This window comes from Bos indicus x Bos taurus, chromosome 7, assembly GCF_003369695.1.
Source record: "Bos indicus x Bos taurus breed Angus x Brahman F1 hybrid chromosome 7, Bos_hybrid_MaternalHap_v2.0, whole genome shotgun sequence".
Lineage (NCBI taxonomy): Eukaryota > Metazoa > Chordata > Mammalia > Artiodactyla > Bovidae > Bos > Bos indicus x Bos taurus.
The window spans coordinates 86,969,579-86,986,395 of record NC_040082.1 but is presented as its reverse complement, the minus strand read 5'-3'; positions in this window follow the sequence as shown (position 1 = coordinate 86,986,395).

The window sequence follows — 16,817 nt, the reverse complement described above, 5'->3', positions numbered from 1 at the left end:
GTTACTGCAGTAAAACAAGAGGAAGAAACAGCTTATAGAGATTACAAAGACATAAACTGTCTTTATTTTCAGATGACATAATTGTATACAAAGAAAATCCTAAGGAGTCTTTAAGAATACCACAAAAAGTAATAAGCAAATTTAGTAATATGGCAAAGCATAAACTCACTATCCAAAATAAGTAAGTTAAAAATAAACTACTTGAAAATAAAAATTTAAATATTTTATAATAGCATCAAAACACCAAATATTTAAAAATATTTCTAAATATTTTCCTAAATTTATAAATATTAACAAATGATGAACAAGATTGACCCACTGAAAACTATAAAACATTCCTGACAGAAATTAGAGAAAACTAAACAAACAAACAAATAAATAAATACTACGTTTATGAATCAGAGGACTCAATGGTGTTAACATATCTGGTCCCTCCAAATATATTTATAGATTAAATGCAATCACAATTAAAATCCATTAAAGATTTTTTTAAGTTGGCAAGGCAATTAAAAATGTATATTAAAAGGTAAAGGATGAAAAATAACTAAAATAGTATTTAACAACAGAAGCAAGACAAACACAAAAAAAGACAAATGAAAATACATGATACTAAAAAGATCCTATAGAGCAAAAGAAACCATTGACAAAATAACAATTATAACCTGCTAAAGCTCAAAAAATGCAAAAAAAAAAAAAAAAAAGAAAGAAAGAAAAATAGCTTGAAATAGCCTTAGAAATAAAAGGAGAAATATATGCCACCTAATTTTAAGCCTCTTTATATAGCTATAGTTACCAAGGTAACTTTTGCATTAAAGGCAGATTCTTTACCAGCTGAGCTATCAGGGAATCCTGGGTCAGGAAGATCCGCTGGAGAAGGGATAGGCTACCCACTCCAGTATTCTTGGGCTTCCCTTGTGGCTCAGCTGGTAAAGAATCCACCTGCAATGTAGGAGACCTGGGTTTGATCCCTGGGTTTGGAAGATCCCCTGGAGAAGGGTAAGGCTACCCACTCCAGTATTCTGGGCTGGAGAATTCCATGGACTGTGTAGTCCATGGGGTCACAAAGAGTCGGACATGACTGAGTGACTTTCACTTACATACTTTTCATAGTTACCAAAAGGGTATGGTATTGGCAAAAGGATAGATCAATGGAACTGAACAGTCTAGAAACAGAGCCTTGATATTTGAAAATAGAACTAAATTAAGAGAGAAAGGTAAATCTCTTTAATAAATGGTATGGAAACACTGATTATCCATTAGGGATTAAAAAACTTTGATATTTACCTCATATCATACTGAAAATTGAATCAAGATGAATAACAGATTTATATACAAGAACAAAAAAAGCTTTATTTCTAAACTATCTAAAACCTAAAATTTTTTGCTCTTAAAAAAAAGCATGACTCAATAAAAAGCCACAAACTGGAAGAAAATATTCATAACAGGTAAAACTGGCAAAGAATGGTTGACAACACCAAGTCTGAAATGACCTGGAGCAAGTGGAATTCTGAATTTCAGGTCAGAAGGTAAAATGCTACAACTACTTCAAAAAACCATTTGGCATTTGCTTAAAAAGTTAAATATACACTTATCCTCTGACCCAGGACTCCTTTAACTATTCCACTCCTAACTTTTTCCCCAAGAGAAATGAAAGCATATATATACAAAAATAGCTTATACATGAATGTTCATGGCAGCTTTATTAATAACAGTCCCACACTGGAAATAACCCAGATGACCACCAGCAAGAGAAGGGATTTAAAAAAAAAAAAAAAACAACTATAGGATATTCCTATAATGGAACACTTTTCAGCAATAAAAAGGAGTAAGTTACTGACACACACACACACAGTGGAGCTGTGAAAATATTATGCTAAATGAAATAAACAGACAGAAAAAGGTACATATGTATGATTCCAACTATATGAATTCTAGATTAATCAAAACCAACATCAGGGGTTTTGCAGTCAATTCAGTGGTTGTTCCTGAGGGGACTGACTGTGAAACGGACAGAGGGGACTTCCAAAATTATGGAAATACTCTGTTTATTGATATCCCCTCATCAAATAGACTGAAAGATTACAGTAAAGATCTGAGCATTTCACTTTATGTAATTTTTAACCTAATTTGAAAATACAAATACACACACACACACACACACATATATATGCAAAGCTAAATTAACCCTGAGCTCTAAGACTTTTTCTGCTAACATTCTATTTTTTTTTTTTGGTAGCAATATATTTTATTTCCATATTATTGGAGAGGATAAAGATACTATTCCCTTAGTAAGGGAACAGTTTATAACATTACTAATATTCTATAATAGTATATCTATAATATTAAATATACTATAATAGTGTTAGTATCAATACTGTCTGCTTTCAGTATTAGCTCAGTTAATCTACTGAGTAACTATAAGAACCATAAGTAAGAACCATATCACTAAAAGCAATTTTTTTTGCCATCAAAATTTCCAAAAACTGAAGACAAAAAATATCCTTCTTAATTGACATTGTCTCCTCCCAGTAATACTAAAATCAAATCCCCTTATAAAAGGGAGGCTAACACAATATAAATTGAGACCCTATTATAAAGCAAACTATACTAATGGAAAATGTATTTGAGCAATAACAATTTAAATCCTATAATGTACACACTTCAGTTAAATTCAACAATTCTTGATTTGACTCAGTTTCAATGAATTTTATAGCTACATCCAGACAAATTAGTGAGGTGACATTTATTAGCCTGACATTTCAATGGTTCCAGTTGAGCACAACAAAAATACACTCTTGGAACAGAGCTTCAGGACCTATTGAGGTCAGGGAAAAACAAAATCAGTCTATTGGCATGGTGGCATTAATTTGCCCAAAACACCCATTACTTCCTCAATTTTTATCTTAGCCTTGGCCTCATGTCTTTCTGTCCCGAGGTATTTTCAGGGCAAAGCTCTTAGAGAACTAAAGAGCTAGAATTGTTTCACCCTGCATCAGACATGCTCAGGAATGCCATCGGCTAGTTAGAACTTATCACTGCTTGGTCTGTGACCAGGCAATCAATAGAAACATGACCAGTATAGAATGAAATTCGCAGTGTTTAAGAAAAGTTATAAGAAATGGTTTCGAACAAAGACAAACAGATATTCTGTTACTCGTTTTACTCACATCAGTCTCAGAAGGATGGCAAGCCTCCTCAAAACATTTTTTCTTATAATATCAGTGTTTCAGCAACATAACTACATGTTATCTAAGATTCACTAAAAGATACCAAAAGTAACAGATAATTTTTATAAAATAACTTTAGAAGATGATTTTTTCCCAAATACTATGTTCTCAAGGGACATTTGGTATGGAACATCAAAGACTTTAAGGAATGGATATAATGTACGAGGACCATTTTTCTTACTACATTATTACCAGTGGAGGTTTTGTATCATTGAAAGTATTATGTTTAAGAATATGCACAGAAAGTATTTATTTGATCCCTTTAATTAATGCAGTATCACTCAGTAGCATCCCACATGTACCAAACTGGCCCCTGACTCTAACCTGGCCTTGAGACCTCACAAAGACCATTCATACCACTTTCATCTTGCTCCAATATCCCCCTGAATTGCAGCATTTCTGGAAATTCTCACCACCAAGGAAGTCTTTTAGTTTGCATGAACTACCCAGAAGATTAATTACCACAGCTAGATTTTACAAAAGGTAAAAAATTTTTTTTAAATTTTATTTTATTTTTAAACTTTACATAATTGTATTAGTTTTGCCAAATATCAAAATGAATCCGCCACAGGTATACATGTGTTCCCTATCCTGAACCCTCCTCCCTCCTCCCTCCCCATACCATCCCTCTGGGTCGTCCCAGTGCACCAGCCCAAAGCATCCAGTATCGTGTATCGAACCTGGACTGGCAACTCGTTTCTTACATGATATTTTACATATTTCAATGTCATTCTCTCAAATCTTCCCACCCTCTCCCTCTCCCACAGAGTCCATAAGACTGTTCTATACATCAGTGTCTCTTTTGCTGTCTCGTACACCGGGTTATTGTTACCATCTTTCTAAATTCCATACATATGCGTTAGTATACTGTATTTATGTTTTTCTTTCTGGCTTACTTCACTCTGTATAATAGGCTCCAGTTTCATCCACCTCATTAGAACTGATTCAAATGTATTCTTTTTAATGGCTGAGTAATACTCCATTCTGTATATGTACCATAGCTTTCTTATCCATTCATCTGCTGATGGACATCTAGGTTGCTTCCATGTCCTGGCTATTATAAACAGTGCTGCGATGAACATTGGGGTACACGTGTCTCTTTCCCTTCTGGTTTCTTCACTGTGTATGCCCAGCAGTGAGATTGCTGGATCATAAGGCAGTTCTATTTCCAGTTTTTTAAAGAATCTCCACACTGTTCTCCATAGTGGCTGTACTAGTTTGCATTCCCACCAACAGTGTAAGAGGGTTCCCTTTTCTCCACACCCTCTCCATCATTTATTATTTGTAGACTTTTGGATCGCAGCCATTCTGACTGGTGTGAAATGGTACCTCATAGTGGTTTTGATTTGCATTTCTCTGATAATGAGTGATGTTGAGCATCTTTTCATGTGTTTGTTAGCCCTCTGTATGTCTTCTTTGGAGAAATGTCTATTTAGTTCTTTGGCCCATTTTTTGATTGGGTCGTTTATTTTTCTGGAGTTGAGCTGTAGGACTTGCTTGTATATTTTTGAGATTAGTTGTTTGTCAGTTGCTTCATTTGCTATTATTTTCTCCCATTCTGAAGGAATCAGAATCCAACAACACATTAAAAAGATCATACACCATGATCAAGTGGGCTTTATCCCAGGGATGCAAGGATTCTTCAATATCCGCAAATCAATCAATGTAATACACCACATTAACAAATTGAAAAATAAAAACCATATGATTATCTCAATAGATGCAGAGAAAGCCTTTGACAAAATTCAACATCCATTTATGATAAAAACTCTCCAGAAAGCAGGAATAGAAGGAACATACCTCAACATAATAAAAGCTATATATGACAAACCCACAGCAAACATTATCCTCAATGGTGAAAAATTGAAAGCATTTCCTCTAAAGTCAGGAACAAGACAAGGGTGCCCACTTTCACCATTACTATTCAACATAGTTTTGGAAGTTTTGGCCATCAGAGCAGAAAAAGAAATAAAAGGAATCCAAATTGGAAAAGAAGAAGAAAAACTCTCACTATTTGCAGATGACATGATCCTCTACATAGAAAACCCTAAAGATTCCACCAGAAAATTACTAGAAATAATCAATGACTATAGTAAAGTTGCAGGATATAAAATCAACACACAGAAATCCCTTGCATTCCTATACACTAATAATGAGAAAACAGAGAGAGAAATTAAGGAAACAATTCCATTCACCATTGCAATGGAAAGAATAAAATACTTAGGAATATATCTACCTAAAGAAACTAAAGACCTATATATAGAAAACTATAAAACACTGGTGAAAGAAATCAAAGAGGACACTAATAGATGGAGAAATATACCATGTTCATGGACTGGAAGAATCAATATAGTGAAAATGAGTATACTACCCAAGCAATTTATAGATTCAACGCAATCCCTATCAAGCTACCAACAGTATTCTTCACAGAGCTAGAACAAATAATTTCACAATTTGTATGGAAATACAAAAAACCTCGAATAGCCAAAGCGATCTTGAGAAAGAAGAATGGAACTGGAGGAATCAACCTGCCTGACTTCAGGCTCTACTACAAAGCCACAGTTATCAAGACAGTATGGTACTGGCACAAAGACAGAAATATAGATCAATGGAATAAAATAGAAAGCCCAGAGATAAATCCACGCACCTATGGACACCTTATCTTTGACAAAGGAGGCAAGAATATACAATGGATTAAAGACAATCTCTTTAACAAGTGGTGCTGGGAAATCTGGTCAACCACTTGTAAAAGAATGAAACTAGACCACTTTCTAACACCATACACAAAAATAAACTCAAAATGGATTAAAGATCTAAATGTAAGACCAGAAACTATAAAACTCCTAGAGGAGAACATAGGCAAAACACTCTCTGACATACATCACAGCAGGATCCTCTATGACCCACCTCCCAGAATACTGGAAATAAAATCAAAAATAAACAAATGGGACCTAATTAACCTTAAAAGCTTCTGCACATCAAAGGAAACTATTAGCAAGGTGAAAAGACAGCCTTCAGAATGGGAGAAAAGGTAAAAATTTTTAAGTGCCCAGACCAAAGTTTTCAGAAAATAAAGTCTCATTCTGTGTAACTGTTAAACAACTTACTCATTTATGACACTCCAGGTTGCCATGGAAATGTCTTTTGTTCCCCAAGTCCACATTAATTTTAGATAGGTATTTTCAAGGTCACGCAGTTTCACCTAGTAGAATCCTAGGGCCCTAAGGAATCTAAATCACATACTATCATTGATTCATTCATCCACGTAACCGTCACTTACTGAACACTTACAGTGAGCTAGTCTTTTTGTGCTTTTCGTCCCCTGGCCTCATGTTCAACTGAGTACATACATAGGAATTCCCCCATGGTTAGCAACAGATTATGCCTGCTTTTATATTTGTTCAAGTTTTCACTATAAGTGAAAAACTACCACCAGTTCTGAAGTCTTTCCTTTTCTTACTAGGAAATTCAGTGAAACATAAAACAAATACAAAGCTCATATTAAATCTCAACACCCAGATATTCTCTAGTTGAGTATGAACATGAAGCAACCCTCTACTCCTAGCTATTGCCCTGTAACCTTGTAAAAGTAACATGAGGTATACAAAGAAAAATAATCGTTTTTCTGTTTTAGTACAGTATATTTTGGAATGTTTGTTTACTGGCCTATAAATTGATGGTGACACTGGTAAAACTATAAAATAGCTCTACTTAAAATTCTTGTCAAGAAAGCGAAAAGCAAAACTACAGACTGGTAGAAAATATTTGTAAATCATATAGCTGATAAAGGACCTGTATAAAGAACATAAAAAAGAAACTTAAAACTTGATAATAAAAAAAACCCAAATTTTAAATAGTCCAACAGTTTGAATAATTTTTTTTGAAAAAGAAAAACAATGAAAAGATGTTCAACATCATTTGCCGTTAATAAACACAATAAAAATTACAATGTGACAACACTTCATTTCCACTAGGATGACAAAAATCAAAATGACAAATAATAATAAGTATTAGCAAGGATATGGAGAAATTGGAAACTTCATGCATTGCTGGTGGGAATGTAAAAATGGTTTGGATGCTGTAGAAACCAGTTTGACTTCCACTCAAAAGTTAAACATACAGTTATTATGATCCAGCAATTCCACTCTTACATACAGACCAAAGACAAAATAAAACTATGTCCATGCAAAAAATTTACACATGGATTTTCATAACATTATTATTCATAATGGGTAAAAAAGTGGAAAAAACCCAAATGGCCAAATATATATTAATATATGGACAAATGAATATAATTTAGCAATAAAAAGGAATGATGTACTGATACATGCTAAACATGAATGAACCTTGAAAACATTATGCTAAATGAAAAAATCACAAAAGATGACAACTCATATGTTTCCACTGATATGAAGTGTCCAAATAGGCAAATCAATACAGACAAAAAGTTGATTAGCAAGTGCTTAGAGCTAGAGGTCGGGGACAGTAAGGAGTGACAGTCAATGCTCAGTTTCTCTTCTGGAACATGAAGATATTCTATAAATAGATTATAATGACTGTACAACTCTATGAGGGTACATTGAACTGTACACTTAAAATGAGTAAATTTTATGGTATGTGAATTATATTTCAACACAGCTATTTTTAAAACTATTCTGAAAAGTTAAATTCTTGATAAAAGAAAATACATCTGTGTATTTTAAAGGAAACAATTTTAGATTTGACACCAAACACCAAAGGACACAGAAAATAAATATCTGGAATTAAATCAAACTAAAAAGCCTCTGCAGAGCAAAGGAAACTATTAACAAAATGAGATAAAATATTTTTAAAGCATATATCCAATAAGGGATTGATTTCCTAATTATGTAAAGAACTCATACAGCTCAGAAAAAAAGTCTGATTAAAAAATGGGTCCATGGAATTCTACAGGCCAGAATAATGTATTGGGTAGCCGTTTTCTTCTCCAGGGGATATTCCCAACCAAGGGATCGAACTCAGGACTCCTGTATTACTGGCGTATTCTTAACCATCTGAGTCACCAGGAAAGCCCAAGAACACTGGAGGGGGTAGCCTATCCCTTGTCCAGCTGATCTTCCTGACCCAGGAATCGAACTGGGGTCTCCTGCATTGCAGGTGGATTCTTTACCAGCTGAGCTATCAGGGAAACCTCCCCCCCACAAAATGGGCAGAAGATCTAAACAGATGTTTTCCCAAAGAAAACATACAGGTGGCCAATGGGTTCATGAAAAGATGCTCAACATCGCAAATTATCAAAGGAATGCAAAACGAAACTATATCACCTCACACCTGTTAGAATGGCTATCACCACCACCCCCCCCCAAAAAAAAACCCCACAAGTAATAAATGTTGCAAGAATGTGGAGAAAAGGGAATCTTTGTACACTCTTGTTGGTGGGAATGTAAACTGGTGCAACCACTGTGGAAAACCATATGGAGGTTTCGTCAAAAAGCTAAAAATAGCTACCATTTGACCCGAAATCTCCACGTTTGGGTATATATCTGAAAAAACACACTAATATGAAAAGATACATCTACCCAAGGTTTACATCAACATTATTTACAATTGACAAGATATGGGAGCAACCTAAGTGTTTATTTTCAGATGAATGGATAAAGAAGATGCAGTATACTGTATATGTATATACAATATGTGTAAAGGTATATACTATATTTATATACAATTCTTGTGTGAATATATTTTGGTATATGCATATGCACACATACAATGGAATATTACCAAGCCATAAAAAGAATGAAATGCTACTTACAAGAATATGAATGGACCTAAGATAATATGTTTAGTGAAATAAGCCAGTCAGCTAAATACTATATGTTATCACTCAAATGTGGAAATTAAAAAATAAAAAGTCCAAATGTATATAATAAAAAAGAAACATACTCACAGATACAGAAAACAAACTAGTGGATATACCAGTGGGGAGAGGAAAGGGGCAAGATAGGGTCATGGCATTAAGAGGTACAAACTCCCATATATAAAATAAATAAGCAACAAGGATATATTGTACAGCACAGGGTTAATATAGCCATCATTTTGTAATAACTCCAGTACTCTTGCCTGGAAAATCCCATGGACGGAGGAGCCTGGAAGGCTGCAGTCCATGGGGTTGCTAAGGGTCGGACAGGACTGAGCGACTTCACTTTCACTTTTCACTTTCATGCATTGGAGAAGGAAATGGCAACCCGCTCCAGTGTTCTTGCCTGGAGAATCCCAGGGACGGGGGAGCCTGGTGGGCTGCCGTCTATGGGGTCGCACAGAGTCGGACACGACTGAAGTGACTCAGCAGTAGTAGTAGTAGTTAATGGTGGGGAGAATGGCTGCAACGGAGGAAGGGGTCAACTGTATGATGATGGATGGTAATTATTAAAAAGTAATAATCACTTTGTAATGTACAGAGGACTAATTACAACGGTGTACATCTGAAACTTTTATAATGTTATATATTAATTTTACCTCAATAAAAAAGGGCAAAAAAAACTTATTTGCAAAAGTGAGTGCCTATTTTCCAAGAATGTAAGTCTAATTCTTTGTCACTGATGACATCCTCTAGGGAGATAAGCGCAGATGAACAAGGTTAAATTAGAACCTATCCTCAGGCACTCCAACATTTACAAGCTAGTCTTAGGCAGAAGAACCAACTTTCTCAGAACGCTAAGAAAGAGAAATTTATAGGAATAAATTTGGGAGAAAGAAGCTTCTCAGAATCTTGGACAACCCAAAAACTGATTTTAAAAAAGAGAGTGGTCATCTGCCTTGGATGCTGCTTATAAATCCAAGGAAGATGAAAGCATAAAAACGACCAGTGTGACTGTGGCGCCAACAATGTCTTCTATAATCATGGAATGAAGGGAGTGAAAGTCTAGTTGGGGTGGCTGAGAAAAAACAGGAAGGAAAGATCTGGACTAAGTGAACACAGACTCAAGAAATTTTGCCATGAGAGGCTGAAAATAATGGTGCAGAGCCAGAAGAAAGACACTAGAATTATACGTTAAGAATTTTAAAATAGAGCAGAGAAATTTATGATATACCGCTAGGAGGGACCATTGTGGAAATTCGTTTCTTGGAAGGGAATACACATGGAAGGGTTTCGAACTACATCAGCAAGTGAAAGGCAGAGAACGTGGATACAGATACAAAAAGGATGTTTTATCTGTGGGTTTCAGAAAGTGAGGGAGCTCACATTTGAATCTTTCTATTTAACCTTCGATTACTGAAATGAAGTAATTAGGTAGGTTGAATTAAGATGGGGTTTAGAAGTTCGAAGATAGAGAATATGATGGAATTAGTTAATAGTGTTGAGTAGTTATTTGTGTTCCTAAATCTACATGAAACTTGTTAGCAGGTCTCTGTAATTTTGTCCATATTAATCATTAATCAGATACAGATGGGGAAAAACAGATTGTTGCATTCAATTAGAGGTGAGATGTTACAAGGTAAGGAGGGCAGACAGAGAGACAAGGAGGTAAGTCTAAAGTATTCAGAAAGTTTCATTAAAATAATGGACTTTGAAATATAGCCTAGTTAAGGAGAAATGTCAGGACATGACATTATGAATAGTGGGGAAAGTGACAGGACCAACAGAAATCTTGACGAAAAAAGTTGATGCATTTTTGACTAATTAAGGGAGGTAGAAGGATAAGAAATAACAGAGAATGAGGGTGTTTGAAATCAACATATAGTTGTTGATAAAACGAAGAGATGAGCATGAGAGTGAGTGGCTGAGGTATGAAGTGAATAGGAAAATAGTATTAATTGAGAGGAAATTAAGAAAAGAGACACTAGAGGTCAGATGGGTCCTCCTTGTGAATGTTCAATTTACCAAGCAGAAAAACAGGACAAGGTTAATGAGAAAGAATAAGTCAATACTAAAGTCATCAATGATTGAAAAGGCTGAGCAGGAGGTCAGCAGAAAACAGCAGTTAAGCAGCATTAATTTGTGGCAAAAACTCATGCAATAAGATTCAAATTAATGATGTTTTTGGAGTGTGTAGGGGGAGAAATGGTTGGAACATGGAAAGTTCAACCTAAAACTGTAAGGTATTGGGAAAGCAGCCCACATGTGAGAGAGATGAAAGGGAAATCATGTCATCAGAGAACACTGGTTAGAGTTAGTGCAAGATAATCAGTATGCCATTCAGAAGGTAGAGATAACACAGCGTTACCTGAAGATACATTCCAAGTTGCCAAAAGACAGAGGAAGCCTTAGGAAGAATGGAAGTTGGAGAGTGTGGTTTGGTCAAGGATATACAGTGCTGTACAGAGATGAAGGCGTTCTGCGCATTAGTGCATAACCTGGGATGTTTGGCTATATGCCAATGGTTCGCCAAGTGACAGTTTAGCAGCAGAAAATTCTCTAAGGCACGGTTAAACTAGAGATTATAGAAAGTTATCTGGATAAAATGGAGGCTTGAAGAATTAATCACAGGGAGAAAATTATACTAGTATGTCAAGTGTAGGCATGGTCTGAGTTACACATTTATTTGGAACTACAAATGGTATTTTGCCCTCCAGAGAACTACTGTATTTGTACATTCTTTATTTTTTAAAAGTACTTGTTCCTGTCTTTAATTCTCTTCCTATACTTTTATATGTATAATCCCACTTGGTAGTATATTAGTCTCCTGGAGAATGCACAGAGATCAATCCATTTTGTTAGAGAGGATATCTGGGACTTGAAACAGATTCACTAGAAATCCCAAGCCATAGGCACACATTTTGAGAGGAACTGATAAAGGAGAAACTGCTCTTTCTATCCTTCCTTCCTCCTTTACTCCCTACACCCCTGCCACCTCTCTTTCTCTCCCTCTCTGTCTCTCTTTCTTGAAAAGCACAAGCTTATGAAAAGTCCTAACAACCAAGGGTGAAAACTAATGTCTGGGTTAGGGAGCAGTAAATTTTTAGCTGCATGGGAAGGCGCACTAGAAGAAACTGCCCCTAATAAATCATGGGTTGCTACTTACAGTTATATGAACTTATGAAATAATTTGTTGTAGAATTTAGGGTCCATAACTCTAAATAGGTATGTCATCTGTTTTACAGGAGCATTTTTTATTCTTCAGAAACAAATCCAGAATTTATAAACACAAACTAGGAAAGTATGTATTAACTTGGGATATTAGAAACTTGGAAAATATTACATTAATCTTGTAAATTATCACTACTATAAATTTATTAGGTAATGAATAGAATCTCTAAGTCATTTTACTTCTGTAAGGATTCCTGTTAATTGAATCAAAGAGTGTTTATTGATCCTACTAACAGCAAACAGTGAAAATACTTTTCTCCATATAATTTCTCCATATTATTAAGTAATATAAAATACCAATAAAATGCCTGTTAATGGTGTGCTGTGTTAGGCTTTGAGATAAGGTAGTATCTACTGTAACATGTTCCAATTCTTATAGGATAGAAGGGAAAAAACTCAGCTTAACAGTTTTTGAGTCTTTATGCCAGGCACTGAGTCATTTCATTTAATCTTCACTCTATAAGGTAAATATTATTACATCATTCCTATTGTTTTATAGATAAAGCTGAAATATTTTGAAGGAGTCTATCAAAATTTTAGAATATAAGCTTGTGTTTAGTTTTATGAAAGTCAGGCAGATAGATGAAGCCTCTTAGGAATTCCCACTCATCCAACACAAAGCAGTTGGATAATAAATATAACCTCAAATACTAAGGAATGCATCAGCTTTTCCCTCAAATTTTATTGAAGGAAGAGTGATGATCATTAATTAGTATCAGTAAAAGGTATGGGCAGAAATTGATTCTGTGTTCACACTTAAATACCAGATCTAAATTAACACTGTGACTATTTCCTTTCAAAATTTGCCTTTGCCCTATCCTGAAGCATTCTGGATTTAGGTTATTCTTAAAATAAATGATCTTCCGTGGTAACCATTTAGTAAACTATTTCTCATTCTCAAGAACATTTCCACTCTCAACAGGAGTAAGAAATCTACTTCTCTCCAGCTTTGTAGATAAATACCAACAAACAAAAATAAGTACACAATTTTAATAGTTATTAATCCTTCCTAATATTTATACATTAAAGAAGCTCTGGTGTTTCAGAGATACTTACAATACAAAACAAACAAAAAATCCTGACTGGCTTATTATTTATATAGTGAAAAAAAAAATAATGTACCAATTGCAGTTGTTCCCCCCCCCCCACCGTGTTTTAAATATGTTTAAAATAAGATTCCTGGAGATTACAAAATATTTCCTTAAACTTCTAGTGTTCCTTAATGTGTTAAAATTATAAACTATATTTTAGATAAAAGAGTAGATTTGAATTTCTTTTATCACAACTAGAATCTTAACAGGATTTTTGAAAAGCTCTACCGTGTTATGAAAATCATTGTAAAGAGCTATTCTATAGGCATAGATGTGAAATAATTCTAATGTAAAATATTTATTTTTCAAAATTATGCTAAAATATGATTTTAGTTATACTTAGAAGGTAAAATATAATTAACTATTGCTCTGAAGTTTAAAATATGTGCCTTAAAATAATCAGGTTTGTTTCTGGATTATTTACCTTGTACATTTAGTCTTAATTTAAAAAATACCACTGAAGTTCTGATAATCTTGTGAATTATAAGGTAATTTAAATTAAGAATTTATACTTTATACCAATACACTGACATTTTAGATAGAGAATGTTCTAAATTTTTTTCCATGGAAAATGAAATACATCTTAAATTTAAAATGCTGATAAGAAAGTGAACTTCAGAAAAAGAAATTTTCTATTAATTTAAAAGGCAAACCTTACAAACTATTTCGTCAGTTTTCTAGTTTCAAAGAAGAGTATTTCATATTTGGAAAGTAATATGGTATATGTTAGGTACAGAGGGCATCTAGGATTTCAAAAAATTATATTAAAAATATGTAGCCGTTGCTAGTCATGATTTCATGCACAATGTATGATTTGTTGGCTATTGTTAAACATATCATGGTATAGTTCAGAGTGTTCCACTATGCTCACACCTGAAAAACCCACTGACAATTTTAAACAGAATGCTAAATCAGCACTTTAATAGTTCCTAAGTAATGTTAATGACTGAAAGCCAACACCCTTGGAAACAGTAACGTCTGCTGATACATTTTTAAATAGAAAGTTCACATCTGTGCAGTTTAGTCATGGTTTCCTCAGACTATTACCAGGTCACATATATACCATTTTGCATTTGTTGCATGGAAAATAAAGATTAGCTATTTAGAAGCCAAAAAAGTGTTAGTTTCTCATCATGTCCGACTCCTTGGAATGCCATGCACTGCAGTCCACAAGGCTCCTTAGTCTGTGGAATTCTCTAGGCAAGAATACTGAAGAGGGTTGCCATTCCCTTCTCCAGGGAATCTTCCTGATCTAGGGGTCAAATCTGGGTCTCCGGCATTGCAGGTGGATTCTTTACCATCTGAGCCACCAAAAAAAAAAAAAATGAAGTTACTCAGTTGTGTCCGACTGTTTGTGATCCCATGGACTGTAGCCTACCAGGCTCCTCCATCCATGGAATTTTCCATCCAAGACAACTGGAGTGGGTTGCCATTTCCTTCTCCAGGGAATCTTCCCAATCCAGGGATTGAACCCAGGTCTCCTGCATTGCAGGCAGACGCTTTACTGTCTGAGTTACCAGGGAAGCCCCGAAAGTCAGAAAACCACCTGATGAATCTATCTCTTAAAATCTCCTTTCAGGGCCAAGAAGGTGTTATTAATTTATTCTTTAATGATTAGTTAGAGTGATGGTTCTATTTCAGGGTTCCCATAGACATATAACTATACTTTTCTCTGTTTTCCCATTTTATGTTTTAATTGTTTTCCTGACCATATTAGGGATTATTTTTCTATGTTATAAACAGAAAATTTTTAATTGCAAAAAATAAAAATAATTTATATATTAATATAATTAAACATGTAATTAAAGGAAACTAAATATAATGAATATAACCGACCATCATCCTTTAACACAGAAATAATATGAAATTTCTGTTCGTTAAAAATCCTTGTTTAAAACTCCCTGCTTTGTAGCTATAGTGTTTACCTTATTAATGACGAGCTTATTCTTCATATTTTTCTAGATGTAATCCCAGGTGAATAGGAGAAGTTGGCAGGGCAAGAGAGATGACCAGTCCCATGGAAAACATGTTACCCAACATGAAACTAGTTACAGATGGGAGGTCACAGCATCAAAAGGAAAATTCCGTGTTTCCTTCCCAGTCTGTGAATGCATCCCAGCTAAACTGGAAAGATGTACTTTCTCCAAATGGTTTTGGATTTCTTCATTCTTCCTCTAGTAAGAAGACTTGAATTGAATCCCGTGGGTTTGTCTTCCACAATTCCTTGGTCCATATACAGTCTTTCACATTTATGGAGGAACACTGGGTTCTTGGATATTGTCATAGTGAAACCCTTGACATTTGAGATGATGTCTTATGTGCCTCTCCAAAACTTGATAGGAAATTTGATACTAAGTAAAGTTATAGAAAAAGTAAGGAGGAAGTTAAAAGATTACTTTTAAATACTGTGATACTTTTCTGGGATTACAGTTTCCTTTGAATGATGGGATTCAATGTTAAAAAACAAAACCAGTAAATCAAGCATAGTTGAGTCTTCCAAATATGTGACTGTGGCAGTTTCTTTCTGCTTTGGCTCAACTGAAAGTAAGCTGGGAATAGCACTGGAAAAGAAAATAAAGTTGAAATATTTGCTTTCTTGATACCACCCTTCCTCTCTTCTCTGCAGGATTCCCACTAGCATCTTACTCTCTTCACTCTTTCTACCACAGTGAATTAGAGACAGAATATGAGAAACCTGCTTATGCTTATATACTGATTATATTTCAGTGTGATTTCCCCCACTTTATATATTAATCTGGAATTCACATAGTAAGTCTTTTAACCCTACTTGTAGAATGAAACTTCTTTTTTTAATTTAATAATATTTTTTAATTGGTAGAGAGGGAGCTATTTGAGAGAGTTAAGGGATAGCAATTCTAAAATCATGAATGGCCTGCTCTCATGTATTCTCCTAAAGATAAAAATAATCTGTTTTTTCAGAGTGACTCTATTTCTGCATGAGTGAGAAGCGTAGTGTAGGCTACGGTGCTAGAAGGCTGTGTTGGGGAATTGTCAGTGGCAGAAAAAGCAGGTCCTTCTGCCGTGGGCTTCCATGAAGACCTGGGTACCTCAACCTCATGATGCCTCCCCCAGGATGCCCCATCCCTCCAGATAGAATTCCAGGCTCCAGGGATAGCATGTGGAAGGTTGGTAATAACTCTTCTGAACTTCCTCCTGCTTTGGACACTCTCAGACATGTATTTGATATCTTTCCAGATGTTTGTGTTTAAAGACACATTTATTTTACTCCCCTGTCCCCATGCCTAAGTCTATGTCACTGAAGGTATTTCTATGAATCCAGCATAGGTACTCCTACAGCTCTTGGGTTGTAATGCATCTCTTGTTTTCTGTTGTTAAACAGGCAATGGGGTGTGGTGTTTAAGGCTACTGACTTTGGGGTCCATCAGGCCAGGCTTATATTAAACATCCAAT